This window comes from Manis pentadactyla, chromosome 6 (genome assembly GCF_030020395.1).
Source record: "Manis pentadactyla isolate mManPen7 chromosome 6, mManPen7.hap1, whole genome shotgun sequence".
Classification (NCBI taxonomy): domain Eukaryota; kingdom Metazoa; phylum Chordata; class Mammalia; order Pholidota; family Manidae; genus Manis; species Manis pentadactyla.
Genome location: NC_080024.1, coordinates 26529686 through 26545973, shown reverse-complemented (window position 1 = coordinate 26545973; position 16288 = coordinate 26529686). Strand labels below are relative to the sequence as shown.

Here is a 16288-nt window from a genome sequence, read left to right as displayed (position 1 = left end):
ATGAGGAAATAGTGTACTGATATTGCAGCCCAGAAAAGATCAAGACCCGAAGTACGCGTCACTCATCACTTTTACACCGGGGTAAAGTAAAAATAATCATCAAGTCAAACCATTGTAAGTTGGGAATCATCTGCATTTTGCTTTGGATTTTGTTTATAAAGTGTGTACATATGTGTGTGTGTGTATATATATGTGTGTTATGTATATAATATATACTATTGTATATGATATTATTAAAAGTATATAGTATATATACTTCTGTTTATATGGCACCCTTTCAAAATGTACTAATTTGATATCTCAAACACTCAACCTTACATAAGTCTGAAAGCTATTGCAGTTTTCTTGAATGAAGTCTGACCTACAGCTTTACCTTTAAAAAACTGAAAGGGAACTGGCATTCCACATTTCTAAATAATGTTACTTCTATATGCAGCTTGTCTTGGAAACCCAGCTTCTTCAGACCTGAATTTCCAGTTATCTCTGCATCTTGGCTCTTGAGAAAAAAAAGCAGACCAGATCTAATTTGGGAAGGTAATTTAAAACTCCATTGAAAATATAAATGAAGTTGCTTCCATCTCTAAAATTCTTTGAAAACTGTTATCCGATCAAGATAGGCTAAAATAAGTGAGTAGTTAAGGTTAAATAAATAAGCCTCAGACTTAGGTAATTTAATTTTCTTCCCTCTTTTCTTACAAAAGCACAAGCTAGCTTATTTTTGTCACCCTATCCTCTTTTTCAGCAGGATATGTTTTGAGGATTCTGACGAATGGGGAAAAAGAGAAGCTGTGTAAATTTTGAACTGTACATTTTTTCTATCAAGCAGGAACAGTGCACCTTCAATTTTAAAATAAAACCATAAAAAGGGCAACCTCTAAAATTCCTGGAGCATGTCTGTGCGGATGTCGGGACCATGCCTTCCTCACCTCCCACATGCATCTATCACCTGGTGAGTTGAGACCACAAAACTCCCTCAGAAGTCCCGTGATGCCTCTGTGAAAAGAATGCATCTTCCCTGCTCTGTCATACAGTGGGAACCTCTGTCTACTAGTGACATAACTGTCCCATGTATCCATCATGCAGGTGTGGATCTTTACGGACATTCACATTTGTGGAGATCAAAATGCCATTTGTGAAAATGTAAATGAGGGCAGTTTCTGAACTGTGTTGCTAAATGTAGTGTTGATCAAAATAGCTTCAGCTGAGGAATCAAAGAAAAGAGATCAGTTGTGTTTTCTTAAAAAGTCTAAAATCTTAGTTGCCCCTCTCCTATCAAAGGGCAAATCTGAAGCTGACATGTAACACCAAAAAATCCGTTTGTACATGTTTTAAAGTATAGCTAGCTTTAGATCTTCCAAAAACAATTGTTTTGTAGTGTTAGAATTGTATAATTGAATCTCAATAATTTTAACGATATTACCAGAATATTGAAATGCCAAAAGAGCAATTTATAGATCTAATCTACTTTATTTCCCCTAAAAAAGAACACAGCTATTACAAAAATGTCAAAAACTGAGAAGGAAAAATATGAAAGCCAACAGCTTTGTAGCTAGTGAACCAATGTTCAATTTATAATCACACAATATAAGCCACCTTCCACTTTCCTTAGAGCAGAAAGCCTTCCAGGGAAGTAAAATACATGTTCTGCATAGCTGTCATAACACTGTCATTTATGTTACTTGCATAGTCTTGAGTAATGCAAACAACAGGTACCTTTATATATATAACTCTAGGCAGTGAACAGTAATGAGAAGGTTCCAATTTCCGTGATTTTTGCTTTTATGTTCATGGACTTGACAGTATAAATCAGTTACTTAAAACATGAATTTTATTTTGGCTTGACAAGACTTACACTTCAGCTTCGGGGACTTTTTAATATAACTTTGATATAGTCTCCATGGTATATTGTACAGCTAGGTTTTCTGTGTATCAATATACAAAATTCAGAATATATTGTTAAATAAGAAAAACAACTTCCAAAATATTGTATAGGTAGGAAAGGGATGATTAAGAATTTATATTTTTATGTGCTTATTAATGGCATGAGGAAATACCAGAGGCAATATAAGGAAGTAATAAGTGAATTTATATATAGGGTAAAGACATACAGGTGATGACAATACCAAGAGGGACTGAAGCTTCTCAAAGTATGTCTTTGTACATAATTTCAATTTTTAAAACATGTACAAGTATTACTGATTTAAAAAGTAAGGTATATTTTAAAAGAGTAATTTGGTACTCTTATGTTTTGGACCCAATTCCACTGTGGAGAGGGAGGTTTTCCACACATAACACCAAGCAATTCTTGGGCACAAGCCAGGTGTCCTACAATTCAACTCAATTCTAACACTGCCTCCACAGAGATGGTGTCAGATCCCACAGGTTAAGCATTCAATCCTACAAGGCTGCCCCCTACCCCCCCCACACACACACTTCAAATGCCAGCTGCAAGTCTAGGTTGTTACCTGTGCTTCTGACCAACCAGCTCCCCATCAGAAGTTCCTATGACCTCTCCTCGGGTTCAATTAATTTGTAGTAAAGTTCACAGAACTCAGAGGAACATTTTACTTACTAGGTTTATTATAAAGGGTGCCACTCAGGAACACTAGACAGAAAAGGTGCATCTGGCAAGATAAGGAGAAAGGGTGTGGAGCATCCATGCTCTCTTGGAGTGCACCATTCTCCACAGACCTCTGCGTGATCACCAGCTGCATGGCTCTGCACACCCCATTCTTTACAGTTTTTATGTCGCCTTCATTGCATAGGCATGATTGATGAAATCATTAGCCAATGATAATTTTACTCAAGTTCCTGTCCCTGTCCCCTCCCTGAAAATCAGGGGCCAGACGGAGAGTTTCCAATTCTAATCACAAGGTTGGCTCTCCAGACAGCCAGCTCCCATTCTTAGGCGCAGGTCAAAAGTCATCTCATTAACATAGTAAAGGACACCTTTATGGCCCTCAGCACTTGGCAAATTTCAAGAGTTGTAGGGGCTCTGTGCCAGAAACTGGGAGAAAAACCAATATATATTCTTACTTTAATCAGTTTCATAGATACTTATCAAAATTATGCGACCCATCTCAAGGAAAAGATGAAATACTGTTTTATCATTATTGATGCCAAGCCCTTCTTAACAGATGTATCATCAGGAATTAAAAAGAGAACAGAACCCTTCCTAATATTTGTCTTATAAGTTACTCTTTCCTTTTACCACTATCAGCACTGGATTGATTTGCCTAAATAGAAAGAAATTAAGTGCTTTTGCATATGTATTACATAATGTGTATATATACACACACACACATATATTATGCATAGACATATATGAATATATCTCTATATGTATGTATATTTATAATTTACATGCGTATAGGTGTATATATAAGATTATATATGTGTGCATGTATATATGTGTATATATAAATTCTCTTAAGAAAATACATTTTTCAAGGTGAACTAAATAGCTACATAAAGATACCAACTCTATGTTGCTGACTGTGGTTGCAACCTCTGCACTTCCAGCCTAGATTGATATCGATTCAAACTTACTTTGTATTTGTTTCAACCTAACAAATATTTTGGGGGCCCCTCCTATATGCCAGTGAATAGAACCTGTAGATATTCCTACCCTTGTGTATATAACATTCTAAGTGGCTGAGAAGGATCGGAGACAGTCATAAATAAGAAATGTAATACCCTGAACATTTTTATATTATTAGGTACTATGAGAAAAATGAAAAAGTAGAGCCATGTGAGAGAGTCTAGAGTACCACAGAGAAGGTTGGAAGTTTAATTTTAAATGAAATATAGTATACCTAATTAAGAGGGTAGCATTTGAATGAAGATGTGAAAGTTGTGTATTAGTCATGGAGATGTCTGGGGTGAAAGTATTCTAGAGAGATGGAATAGCTAAGGCAGAGGACCAAATGCAGAATCATGCCTCAACTGCTTCAGGGACAGCAAGAAGGCCTGTGGAAACAGGGAGACAGAGCAAATCAGGTCAAGGAAGTAAAATGGACTAGAACATACTGTCACATAGGCTTATTTTTTATTCTTGGTGAAGATGAAAGCCATTGTAGAGTTCTAAGCAAAGGAATTCAATGATCTGACTTATGTTGGAAAGAATCATTACTGGGGGCAAAGGTAGAAGACAAAGAACATACACTTAGGAGGTTATTGCAGTAATCAAGGCAAGAGATGTAGCAGCTTGGGCCAGAATGGGAGGTGGAAGTGGTGAGAGGAATTCAGATTCTGGATATATTATCAAGGTACAGCCAGTATGGTTTGCTGATAGTTTGCTGTGAGAGAAAAAGAAGTCAGCCTGACTATATATCTCTGGCCTCAGGAGCACAAAGAATGGAGTCCCCTTCAATCAAGACTGGAAAGTGTTGCACAACAGAGTCACAGGCACACATCGGTAGGACCACAAGGAAGGGAAAAACCTATGGTTGACTAGGAAGAACTTCTAAGAGTAGCAGTAGGAGGCAGACCAGAGGAAAGTAGTTCTCTAGCTATCTGGTATAATGCTGTAATCAGTTATATGTGATAATCTCATTGCTTCCATCCTATCAAATCTCTTGGGAGACAATGATTTCTGCTGCTGTTTGTCCTGGAAACAGGTCCTATGCATAGCTTTGACAGGAGTACAACACTGTTCCACCAAAATAAAGATAATGTCTACAATATAAGCTTGCAAGGCAGTTAACCCTTCATTGTCTGTAATAAGGATGATAATGAAAGGAAATGAATGGCTCAAATATATTTTCTTTTGAGCTTATAGTACCATGTTTAAGTTCGTGAAGATTTACTTCCCTAGCTATTTTTCTAAATTAATGTCTAGAGAACTTGATTTCATGTAACTGAATTTACCACTGTTTGGAATGGAGAACTGAATTAATTCCAAGTGGATCTGAAATATGCCCTTAGTTCTATAATTGTAAACTTATTTTACAATATTTCTAATACCAAAAGTACTCAAGTATATGAGAAAGAGATAATCTTGTTATGGGGAAAATGCCCAATTCCAGAAACAGACTTTTTATTATGTTGTTCTTATTTTAGTAAAGATGGATGTCTTTGCTGAGAATATGTGATCTCCAGAAATGAAGATGCATTTCATTTTGGCGTAGCAATATAATAAAGAAATCTTGAGAAGGCATTTAAGATTTGTTCCATTGAAGGCAGTTCATTGATTTTTTAAGAAAATATATGGTCATGTCCAGGTGAGTGGCATCTGAGCGTCTCCTGTGGTATGCTAGAGTTCAGAACTAACTGTGCAACACTACGTTCAGTGTTGTCTTATTTTAAGAAATCGCCACTACCACCCCAACCTCAGCAACCATCACCCTGATAGTCGGCAGCTATCAACGTCGAGGCAAGACCTTCTACCAGCAAAAAGATTACCACTCGCTAAAAGCTCACATGATGGTTAGCATGTTTTAGGAGTAAGTTGCTTTTAAATTAAGGTGTGCACACTTTTATTTTAGACATAATGCTATTGTACAATTAAAAGACTACAGTATAATGTAAACAACTTTTATATGTACTGGGAAGCCAAAAACTTGACTTCACTTGCTTTATTGCAATAATTCCTTTCTAGAGATGGCCTGGAACTGAACCTGCAGCATCTCCCAGGTCTGCCTATAGAGACATGCCTTCTCCCTGGGTTGGGCAAACATAGGGTGGCAAGGGAGGGAAGTGAGTTTCTGAGCAGCATGTATAGAGGTTAACACAGAAGAGCAGATTATATCAGTGTCTACTGGAGCATGGTGTGAGGCCCAGGCTATTAGCACTGCTATTGGGAGTTTGGGGCCCTCTAAATAGACGGTTGTTAATCTCAAGTCATTTTTTTCCTGCTTCTATCATAGAATTTCTAAAGAAGAATTCACTCCTACTTAACATGGATTGTGATTTACCACATCTGCTAATCAGAATCTAACCCTTACCTAAGCTTGTAGCAAGAATAGAAACAACATACAAATGAAAAGCCCAGGTCATGTGCTTAGACACAGGAACAACAGAACTGTCTCAAGGGGTATTTGATCCAAAGTACATCAGAAAAATAATGCCCCTGAAGGGCATATGCAAAATTCAAAATCATCTGGTTGAATGGTTGCTTGAAGAAGATAAAGCTTAAGTTACTTCCTTTCACTAAATAATTTGTGGTCAGAAAATGATAGCTGCACAATTTCCAATATTTATTCAGCAAGTAAACATCAAGTTCTCATTTGGCACCTGCTCTCTACCAGCCATTTAGCTAAAGCATGAGGAAGGATGTGTATGTCATTCAAAGAGCTGGCAATCCACCTGAAGAGTGAAGACTGACATATTTGAAATAGAAAATGACAAAGACAGGAATAATCAAGCGTGTTATGGCTGTCAACGTTTAGGGTGTTTAGGAATAATCTGGGTTTCTCAGGCCCAACACTAGCTATTCCAATTCAGTAAGTCTTTGGTGAAACCTAAGAAACCACAAACAGGTTGTCCAATGTCTTACACTTTGAAAAAGACTAGCAGAAAAATTTAGTGGAAAGACTTGTTGAGCTTATATCAGTTGGTAAACTTTTCTTGAAAAGAATGTGACTTAAGATGGTCATACTATAACATGATCAGTTTGATTTTAGATTTAGGTTTGCATTATATAAAATTCTGCTTAAAAAAGTTAAATAAGTAGCAGTCATGAATATCTTTTTTTATAGACACACCCTGCCAGAAAATTGTAGTATGTAAGAATCTCTCCACTTTATAAAGTTAATCCTACCATAGCAGGTGATATGATATGTGTGTAAAAGATTGCCTCTGACCCACAGTGACCATGATGATATTTTAAAACCGTAATTTTGCACAGTGATATCAACAAGGTTGAGTGCTAAAATTAATTATATATTTTTAACATGTAAATAATAAACTAGAAAAATAAGGTCAATGAGACATGGAATTGTAACTCAAGAAAATAAATTAAAATGTGTTTATGTCTGAGCCACAAGTTTCCAGGCTAACCTCTCATATGCCCTTCAATGATGGATAGTGCTCAGGACCACGCATGCTTTACATGAGTTATATGGAATTAATATGATAATTGTAATAGCAAGAATAAAATAATTCTCAACTTGCAAAACTCAATGTAAATGTAAAAAAGAATAAAGCACTATATATATTTTTCATGCATGTTTACTTGTGTTCATGTGTGTGTAGTGAAAGTTAAAGTTAAAAGATTTAAGCCATTCCTCAAATTATCTGTCATTAAGAAAATAACTGAAAATTTGTAGAACATTAAACTCAACATTACGAAAGGAAACTTTATAAACACAGAGTTAAAATTGCATCTGTTCAACAAATGCCCCATCCAATAAGGATTTTAGTTTCTAAATTGCTATCTATATTTAAAATATCCAACTCATCAAAAGAATCGACATATAACATAATACAAAGGGATTATGTTGGAAAATGATATGTCATCATCATATAAATGTGCATCAAACTGGAATGATAACTTGTTTAGTAATCCTACTAAAATAAAGAAGTAGAGATGTTACCAAACTGAACAAACCTGGGTCCACTCATCTGATGCACAGCAAAGCCAAACACTGACTTGACTCAAGATGTGGTGAAAGAAAGTGGGCATTCACTGCAGGGTGACAAGCAAGGAGAGTTCATAGCTCATGCTTTAAGCCCTGAACTCCCTTATTATATGGTTACAAGCAGGGGTTTTTAAGGACAAAATTATGGGAAAGGGTTGTAGGATGAGTGATCAGCGTGTGCATTCTTCTGATTAGTCAGCGGTGAGGTAACGTGTTTCCCAAACCTTAGCTATCAGTCTTCAGGTTCCACCTAGTCTGGGGTCTACGTGCTTATTGTCAGGAGGTGGCCCATCTGATGGGGGTCTGAGTTTGTTTAAAACATCTCAAGGATACATGATTCAAGAATTTTTCTATAGCCTTGAGGGGAACCAAGAGTCCTGTGTCTATTTACTTTGCTTTACCTAAACAGCAGGCTCTCAAACTCCCATTTTTAAAAATATCTAATTCCCCAGTCTTATTCCCACACTCTGGGTCATAATTAAGGGACTCAAGCTTCTCTTTGTTAATCAGAAGTCGGGGGGCGGCTCACCAATAGGGGACTACCGTGCGGTTACACATAGAGATGTTCAGATTTTTGGTACTGGTACACACCAAGGCACATACACATACACATTAAGATTCCATGAAAATTGTGCTATTCTTGAATAAGAGGGATGGAATTTAAGATAGATATTTCAAAATGACAAAAATCTGATGGACCAGAGAGAAGCTTCTTTTTAGGTTGTCTTTAGAAAATGAAAATAATTGGGTAAAATGAACAGTTAAGATTTGAATGAGGAAAAAAAAGGTATTTTCAAATATAAAGGATGCAGCCATTACTTCTACTTCTGACGTTCCCTGAGTTAGACAGCATGTTTATATTCAGAGAGAAACAAGAATAGTAGTATTAAAATGGGGAATTATGACTTCTGGTCCAGTGTGTCAAGAGCTTGGAAGTTACCACACCATTCTAACAAGTAAACAGCTAAACAAATGGAAAAAGCAGTAACTATTCTTAGAATCATAAGAGAAGTGAGGTCACAGGGCAAATCACTACTCCCTAAATTGGAGACAGACAGGCAGTTGCAGGGAATTACAATGTACCAGAGCAGAAATAAAGGGGCAAAAGCCTCCCCAGAAACCAGTACTGGGGTAGGAAAACCTGAACTGTAATTGGTGGATTGTTGGAGCCTCAGTGTAGACAAGTCTGAGAGAGAAATCTCCAGGGCACCCCCAGAAGTTTTGTGAATTCTACTTTCAGGAGCTTGTGCATAAAATTGCAGCATTTCCAGAATCTCTCACCTGGCCTTCCTGCACCTCCATATCAATAGGTGTTTCCAAGGGGTGGAGAGAAGTGGTCCATCTCCATATCAGTAAAAAGGGGGAGTGAGGGCATATCTAGACAGAAAGGTTGGGTGGAGTCCCTTTTACTGCAGCCAGATCATGAAAGACACCAGCGGGCAGAGGTGGACGACTGCTTGTAAGCAATAAATGAGTTTCTCCCACATTATTTCTCCCTTCGACTGATTTCAGTTTTATATTTCCCCCCTATATTTTGCCCCCAGAATTACAGAGCTCTAGCAGATTCTAACAGTGAATATCAAACAAAAATCCCCTTGTGCTTCCCGCAAGGGGAGGAGAACAGGAGCTATTTTTAAATCTTCCAGAGCATCCTGTACTTAACAAGGTCTGTCCTCAGGAGAAACTGTTTTCTTAGAGACGAACCTGCTGGTTATTATCAGAATCTAACTGCCCTAGGAGAAGGGAAGTACCCAATTCCAACCCACTCTAGCCACCCTGTCCCATCTGAGGACTGGAGGAGTTCGCTGAAACACACACGTGAAACTCACAGTTCAAAGGCATAGTATAGGCTCACTACAAGACTGAGACCTGATCAGAGGACTGCGGAATACTTCCGCTCCCCCACAGCCCTCCACCACATCGCTCAAGGCCTATTAACAGTAGTTCTTTTTACCCAGTCAGTACATAATACTGAGATATAAAGACAAAATTATACGGCATACTAAAAGGTAAAATTGGAGACTATTTCTATTGTCACAAATTAATAATGTCTTTTGATTATCACAGGATAAAAGTTCTGTATCATGCAAACAAATTTAAGTTTTAAGTGAGTTGCTGCAGAGATAAAACAAGTTATTGCATGTTTTCAGATCAACTTTGATATGCCTACTATTGAATCCCATCCATCTCTATCCCAAAATGAACATTTCTAGTTTAAAAATTAAAATAAAGTGATAACGTTGCCTCCTAATGTAATGAAATAACAAGTACCTGACCTAATTCCCCACGCACCAACTAGAAATCTGGATAAAACATATGAAATAATTGTTTTCAGACACCAGACAACACACAACATAGGAATACATCCCTGTTAGAAGGAAAATCCAGGTAATGCACAATCACCCTTAGCTGTCTGGCTAGAGGCACATTCTAGATCATCTGCAGGCATGGAAATTCTAAGAGGTCTCAATGAACTGAGGAAATGGAGATTTGATTTTAGGAGGACTGAGGTGAGAAAAGATTATATAAACAAAAAATAAAACAGCTTCCAGGAGCAGACAGTATGACTATGGGATTTAAACTAAATAATTCTCTGACCTCACATTGAGTGGGGAGATAGTCAATCCTTAACCAGCACTGTGGAGAGCTATCGGTAATTGCCCAGGGTATTCAGTAATCTAAGAGTATTACACCTTAAGGATAGATTAAAATGAGCCTGTGACTAAAAGATACTCTAGAAAAGAAGAAAAGTAAAAGTATACTATTTATCTTAGCATAAAGAACATGAAGTTACAAAATATATGCAAAGCATACCAACTGAAAACTATAAAACATTGTTGAAGAAAATTTAAAGAAAAATAAATAATTGGAGAGATATACTTTTTATACAGTTCAGAAGACTAAAAAAAAAAGTTTTTTACATGGCGTATTTCCCCAGATTGGTCTGTAAATTACATAAAATCTCAATCAAAATCCAGCAGGCTTTTTTAGTAATTAACATGCTTATGCTAAAATGCACATGGAAATGCAGAAATCCTAGAAAAGCCCAAACTATTTGGGAAAAAAATGACACAGTTGGAAGACTTAAACTACCTTCTTTCAATATTACCATAAAGCTAAGGTATTCAAGAAAGTATGCATGTTGGCATTAGGCATAGAGGTCCAAAGGAAACAGAAGAGAGTCCAGATTTAGACCTACACAATATGATCAACTGACTTTTGACAAATGTGTGAACTTGGAGACTAACGAACAGCCAAAGATGTTAGGTCCTAAATTCTGAAACTTAGAAATATTACCATATAAGGGAAAAGGGCCTTTGCAAATATGATAAAGTTAAGGATCATGAGATGGGAAGATTATTCTGGTTTGTCTGGGTGAGCCCTAAATCCAATCATGAGTGATCTTATAAGAGAGAGGCAAAAGGCAATGTGAATACAGGGGCAGAGATTGGAGCGACGTGGCCACAAGCCAAGGAATGTTAGGAGCCACTTGAAGCTGGGAGAGCTTTTTGGCCCAGTGATACTGATTTTGGACTTTTGGCTTCCAAAAAAGTGAAAAAAATAATTTCTATTTTTCTAAGCCATCCAGTTTGTGATATCTGTTATAGCAGCCACAAGAAATTAAACTACTGCCAAAGCAATTAAAAGGAGAGAGAGTAATTTTTTTAATAAACAGTGTTTGAACAATAAGGACTTCTATCCCTAAAGTACTCTATAGAATGCACAGTAGAGCACAATGCATGCATATTAAATGAAAGATAAATGAATGACTAAAGAAATTTATGCTGCTCTGTGACTTAAATTAACATTCAAATTAATAGATTGCTAAATACTTTTTGTTTAGCAAATAACTTAAATAATAAAACAGGTTGCTAACTAGTTTGTTCTCACCAATTCTTACTCTCTAAATAAGAGTTTAGAAATTTTGTGTTTTCCCCAAAATCAAGGGTTGAAGTTTATTATTTTTATTATTCATTCTTGTGTTTTTATTTGTCAATAGATTCATAGTATGTGTTTATTTACCTGCAAAATACCCCTGAGTAACTTAGCTAAAGTAGTATTGGAATTATTTTCTTTTACAAATTTATATCAAATTGTTATGACATTGTTATGACACCAAAGTAACTGACAATCCAGTTAAATTGAAGATGAAATGCTCTTTCCTGAAAAGTTAGTGAGTTTGGTTCAGTCTAAGATTCCCATTAATTACCTCACCTTAAAATCATCTATGCAGGAACAATGACTCTGTTTTAAGTAAAATAAAATTTGCACAGTGATCAAAAGCAGTTGTTCATTAGCAATTATAAAGAATTATTGTCTGAAACCATGACACCTTTTATTTATATAATCAGAATCAAAATAGGAATTAAATAGTTTAAAGTGGGACCTAAGCCATCTACTTAAAAGTTATTTTTTAAGAGCCCCACCAAAGAAATTCAATGTCCTCTACTCTGCCCAGTGGCAAATTATTTTAAATATTGAATAAAAGCAGAAAAAATTTTTTCTATCAATGTGCTACTTAAAAAAAAAATCCTACCAAAATTCTACACTTCAAAACAGAGAGGTAATATTCTGAAGGGCTTCAAAAGTGGCAGAAAGCTCCAGAGATGCACAAATAAGCATTTTACAGCTAAGTAAGCATCTAGAAGCTAGCATCCATTAAATCTACTAGTAGCCTAATCCTTAGTAGCAATATAGTTGATGAGAACTGAGTGATGTAAAATCAGAACTTCAAGAAGTTGCATTAAAATAAACTGCACATTTTATTTTATTTTCTTGCTGAAAATTTTTTACAAAGTTGGAATATATTCCTTTTCAAAGGTAATTGTGACGAACAATGTGAAATTGATATTATTTGTAGACCAAGATACCTTCAATTCTTGTTATTCACGGTGATTACATTCTACTAACTCCGTACAGTGAGTTAGTGAATACTGAACTATTATACTAATGGGAAATACAGAGCTAGGTTCCTAAGAGCCTCTGGTCTTAGCATTTTGGGCAAATAATCCACAAATAAATGGAAAGATATGCTTTTTTTATACAGTTCAGAAGACTAAAAAAAAAGGTTTTTACATGGGATATTTCCCCTTGTTTTACTTGTGTTCCATTTAAAGACACTATACATGTATGTGTGTGTGTATATATATATATATATATACACACACACACATATATACATATATATATTTATATATAAAGATATCTTATATGTATATTTTAAATATATTTAGTATGTATTTAGATACATTTATATATCATTGATTCATTAATATTGAACTCAATCTACAGCACAAGAATTCATGCTAAAATGAAGCTTATCTAACACATGTATTTTCTCTGGCAGGCACATCACAGTCTTCTTGCACTTAAAAACATTAGACAGCCCTTCAGCACTATGCTTGGGAACCATTTTAAACAGCAAAATTACCAACAAAAGCACAGAAATGGGGGAGATGTGGCATTCAATAGACCACAAAAGGACACGGGTTTATATCACAGGAGCTGGACAAAGAAGTCGAGCGTCCGTGTGCAGCCTCAGCTGGCACGTGCACGGCTCACGATGCAAATTTTCTGTAGCTCTGCACATATCCGTGAATGACGGGGGAGGTGCTGCAAAGGCTGGTTTTGGAGTTATGAATACATTTTAGGGAGTAGCCGAATTAGCAAATCCGTGAGTGAGGATCAACTGTGCTTTGAGGTGAGAAGAGGCTGAAGCAGACACAAAAGCCCCTTGCAGACAGCAGAAAGTGGAGCTGTGAGCTGGCCTCAACACTCGTGAAAAGGAGGCTGTTTCTCAGAGGAAGGACAGCTGGGGTTCAGTTAAGCAGTGGTTGAGGGCTATCGCTGATGAATACACACTTCACTGCAAAGTATTTGTGCCTCTCTACATATTGCATTCCTATATTGAAAAAATAACTAGGACTCTTTTTCCAGGAAAAAAAAAAATCATGAAAGGGGAAAGACTACCTTCCAAGGATTTGTCCCAGTTAACAGATTTCATCTTTTTCTGTGGCTTATATTCTGCAATTGCTGGCATAAAATGTGTGGGGAATTAATCTACTGGGCAAGATTTATAAAGGTAATTTTAGTAGTGTAGTGACAAATTTCACAGATGCTTGTCAATATTAATCATATATTAGTTAGTTTTTATAATATTTGATTTGGCTACAGTATACTCAACCCCCTTCTCCTTGAAAAAAAAAAATTCCCTGGAAGCTAAGATATAAATGTCAGTTTCTGAGATTCATTCAGACTCCTATCCCCTGATATCAGAATCATAAAAATAGTTTTACTAATTGAAATAAAATCCTTCCCTATGTCAGACAAAGGAGAGATGAACTCGTTTATCACCTATAGTCATGCCCCTTTGCTGATAAGAGATTAATCACACACAGCAAGCTTTTCCCAACAAAAATACCAGCTGCTTTCACAGGAGCAGACAATCAACTCGTGGAATTCCAACTCTAAATGCTAATATAAATAGCATATACTATTTTCTTTCTCCGGAATGTATATATGATGCATGTCATTGGAATCTAAACATATCAATCAGATATTTGCCTTAATAAAATCTTTCAAAGTCAAACGCTTGACCAGTCAGTACCAAGGGAAATACACATATTAAGTAGAAGAACTTAATAAGCACATGGGCAATAGTCTTGTTGTTTAAATTCCTATCTGGGAAATAATAGCATTTCATGAGTAGTTGCTCCATGAGAAATACTATGTAAGGAGCTCTGAGAAATTATAAAGGGAGGTAACAAAGTCCATTTGAACACCAATGTCTACGTGCTTAAAATGAACCAAAATTTTATACATATAAATTAAAAAGTGTGATAGCTTTTCCACACCTTTCATAAGAATAAAGGGTGGGATCATTTTAACAATGCAGTCAGATCTAGAATCAAAAGTGATGAAGCCTTAACTTACATCATTAAAAGTTGCCAGGCAATTCTAAGATGCACATGTGAGTTAGGGAATTTCCAATCAATCTTTTATGCCATATTATTCTGGATAAAGAATCATTTTAATCAAAACAATCCTAGAACCTTTTGAAAATCAAATATTCTTTATAATTTCTACATGCTCCTAAAAGAGTGATTTTCAAATATATGAACAATTTGCATCAGAATTCCCTGGGCATTCTTATTTGGAATACAGATTCCAAGAATCCACCCCAGGTTTAATTTAAAGGAGTTTCTGAGAGTAAGGCCTCAGAAATATGCATTGAAAACCTGTTTCCTCTTGTTTTTTTTTTTTTAAAGGAATCTGGATTTAAAATTAGTTACAGAGTTTAGAACTCTCTGAAATGATGGAGTGATAAGAATTAACACAGGCTTGATTGCTGGGTGGGTAATTAGAAAATCAGGGAGTAATTGCATGCTACTCTTATTGCTGAAGAATCACATTTTCTCAAAAAAAGCCAAAGCACCAGCACACATTTTCTTCAGAAGGACATGGTTATACCAGAAATAAAAACGAAACAGATCCAACTTAGAATGAGGCAAAGAAATCAGCACACAGAACATCTTGAACAAATACTCGAAATCTACTTGCTATCAATTCTACAGCCAAGATCCAACTGAAGATCAGTATATTAGGGGCGAAAAATACCTCTAATTTAAGTGTTATGTTGATTTTACCAGGCAGTTTCACAGTTGCCAACGATTGGATAACAGTAAGCTTTACCTAAGCAGTATTCTATCAAAGGATGTGCCACGCACTGACTCTCTGGAGGAGACAGGGACCCAGGTCGGCATGAGCTAAGCAGCACACTGGAGGGCTCCTGCCCTGAGGACACCAGTACGGCTCCCACAGCACAGCCAGCAGCTGCCCCACTTGGGTTGGGGAACGGAGTTCAGTCACGTGGATGGCGGTACATATTTATTTTTGTTTTTCTTTGAATACAATACTCTGTAACTTGACTTTCTGTCACATAGCCCAAGAAAAAAGGAAATCACAATGGAATAATACGGTTTATTTCATCTACAAGCCATTCTATACCAAATGCTATGACAGTGCAACAAAGTCAAAACATTAAAGGGGAAGTCGGTGGAGAAGCTCAGGGGGCCCTTCCCTTTAAGTCCATGCTTACTTTCCATGGAGCAACACTGCAACTAGCATTTCTTTTTTCCCCCACCTGTAATGTCATCTTCAGAAATGGTAACAAAGGTGACAATATATTTTCCATCCTTCTGCTTCAGAAGGACAGTAAAAGCATTCTCATTAATCATAATTGCATGATTTCATGTCAAATATCTCTTTACCAACTCCAAAACTCATAGCTTTTTAAAATGGAATATTGCTCTTCCATCACGTATTATGATTCTGTGCCTCTGGAGGGACATTCATTATTTATCTGTGAAAAAACAGTCTCAAATCCTAAGTATATGGCAAGTTCTCTTTTTTTATTGAGTTATCATTGATATACAATCTTAAATTGGTTTCAGGTATACAACACAGTGGTTCAATAGTTACCCAGAGTATTAAATCCTCACCCCCACTAGTGCAGTTACTATCTGTCAGCATAGGAAGATGCTACAAAATCACTGGTAAAATCATTGGCCATATTCTTTCCCACCTTTCATCCCCCTTTCTGCCACTCCCAGCAACCACTGAGTGGCCAACATGTCTCCACGATTGCTCCTCATCCTGGCTGCAAACTTTCCTGGCATTGCTTCACAACCCTTCCACTCACTGCTGTT

General features: G+C 36.5%; 1 long non-coding RNA gene across 1 annotated transcript; it reads left to right on the top strand.

The window, feature by feature from the left end:
* The first annotated feature begins 742 nt into the window (after positions 1 to 742).
* On the top strand, positions 743 to 15373 carry LOC130684056 (uncharacterized). Its single transcript, XR_008998183.1, has 3 exons — positions 743 to 949; positions 5062 to 5222; positions 15230 to 15373. It is a non-coding gene; the product is annotated as an uncharacterized LOC130684056 (long non-coding RNA).
* Positions 15374 to 16288: the final 915 nt, after the last annotated feature.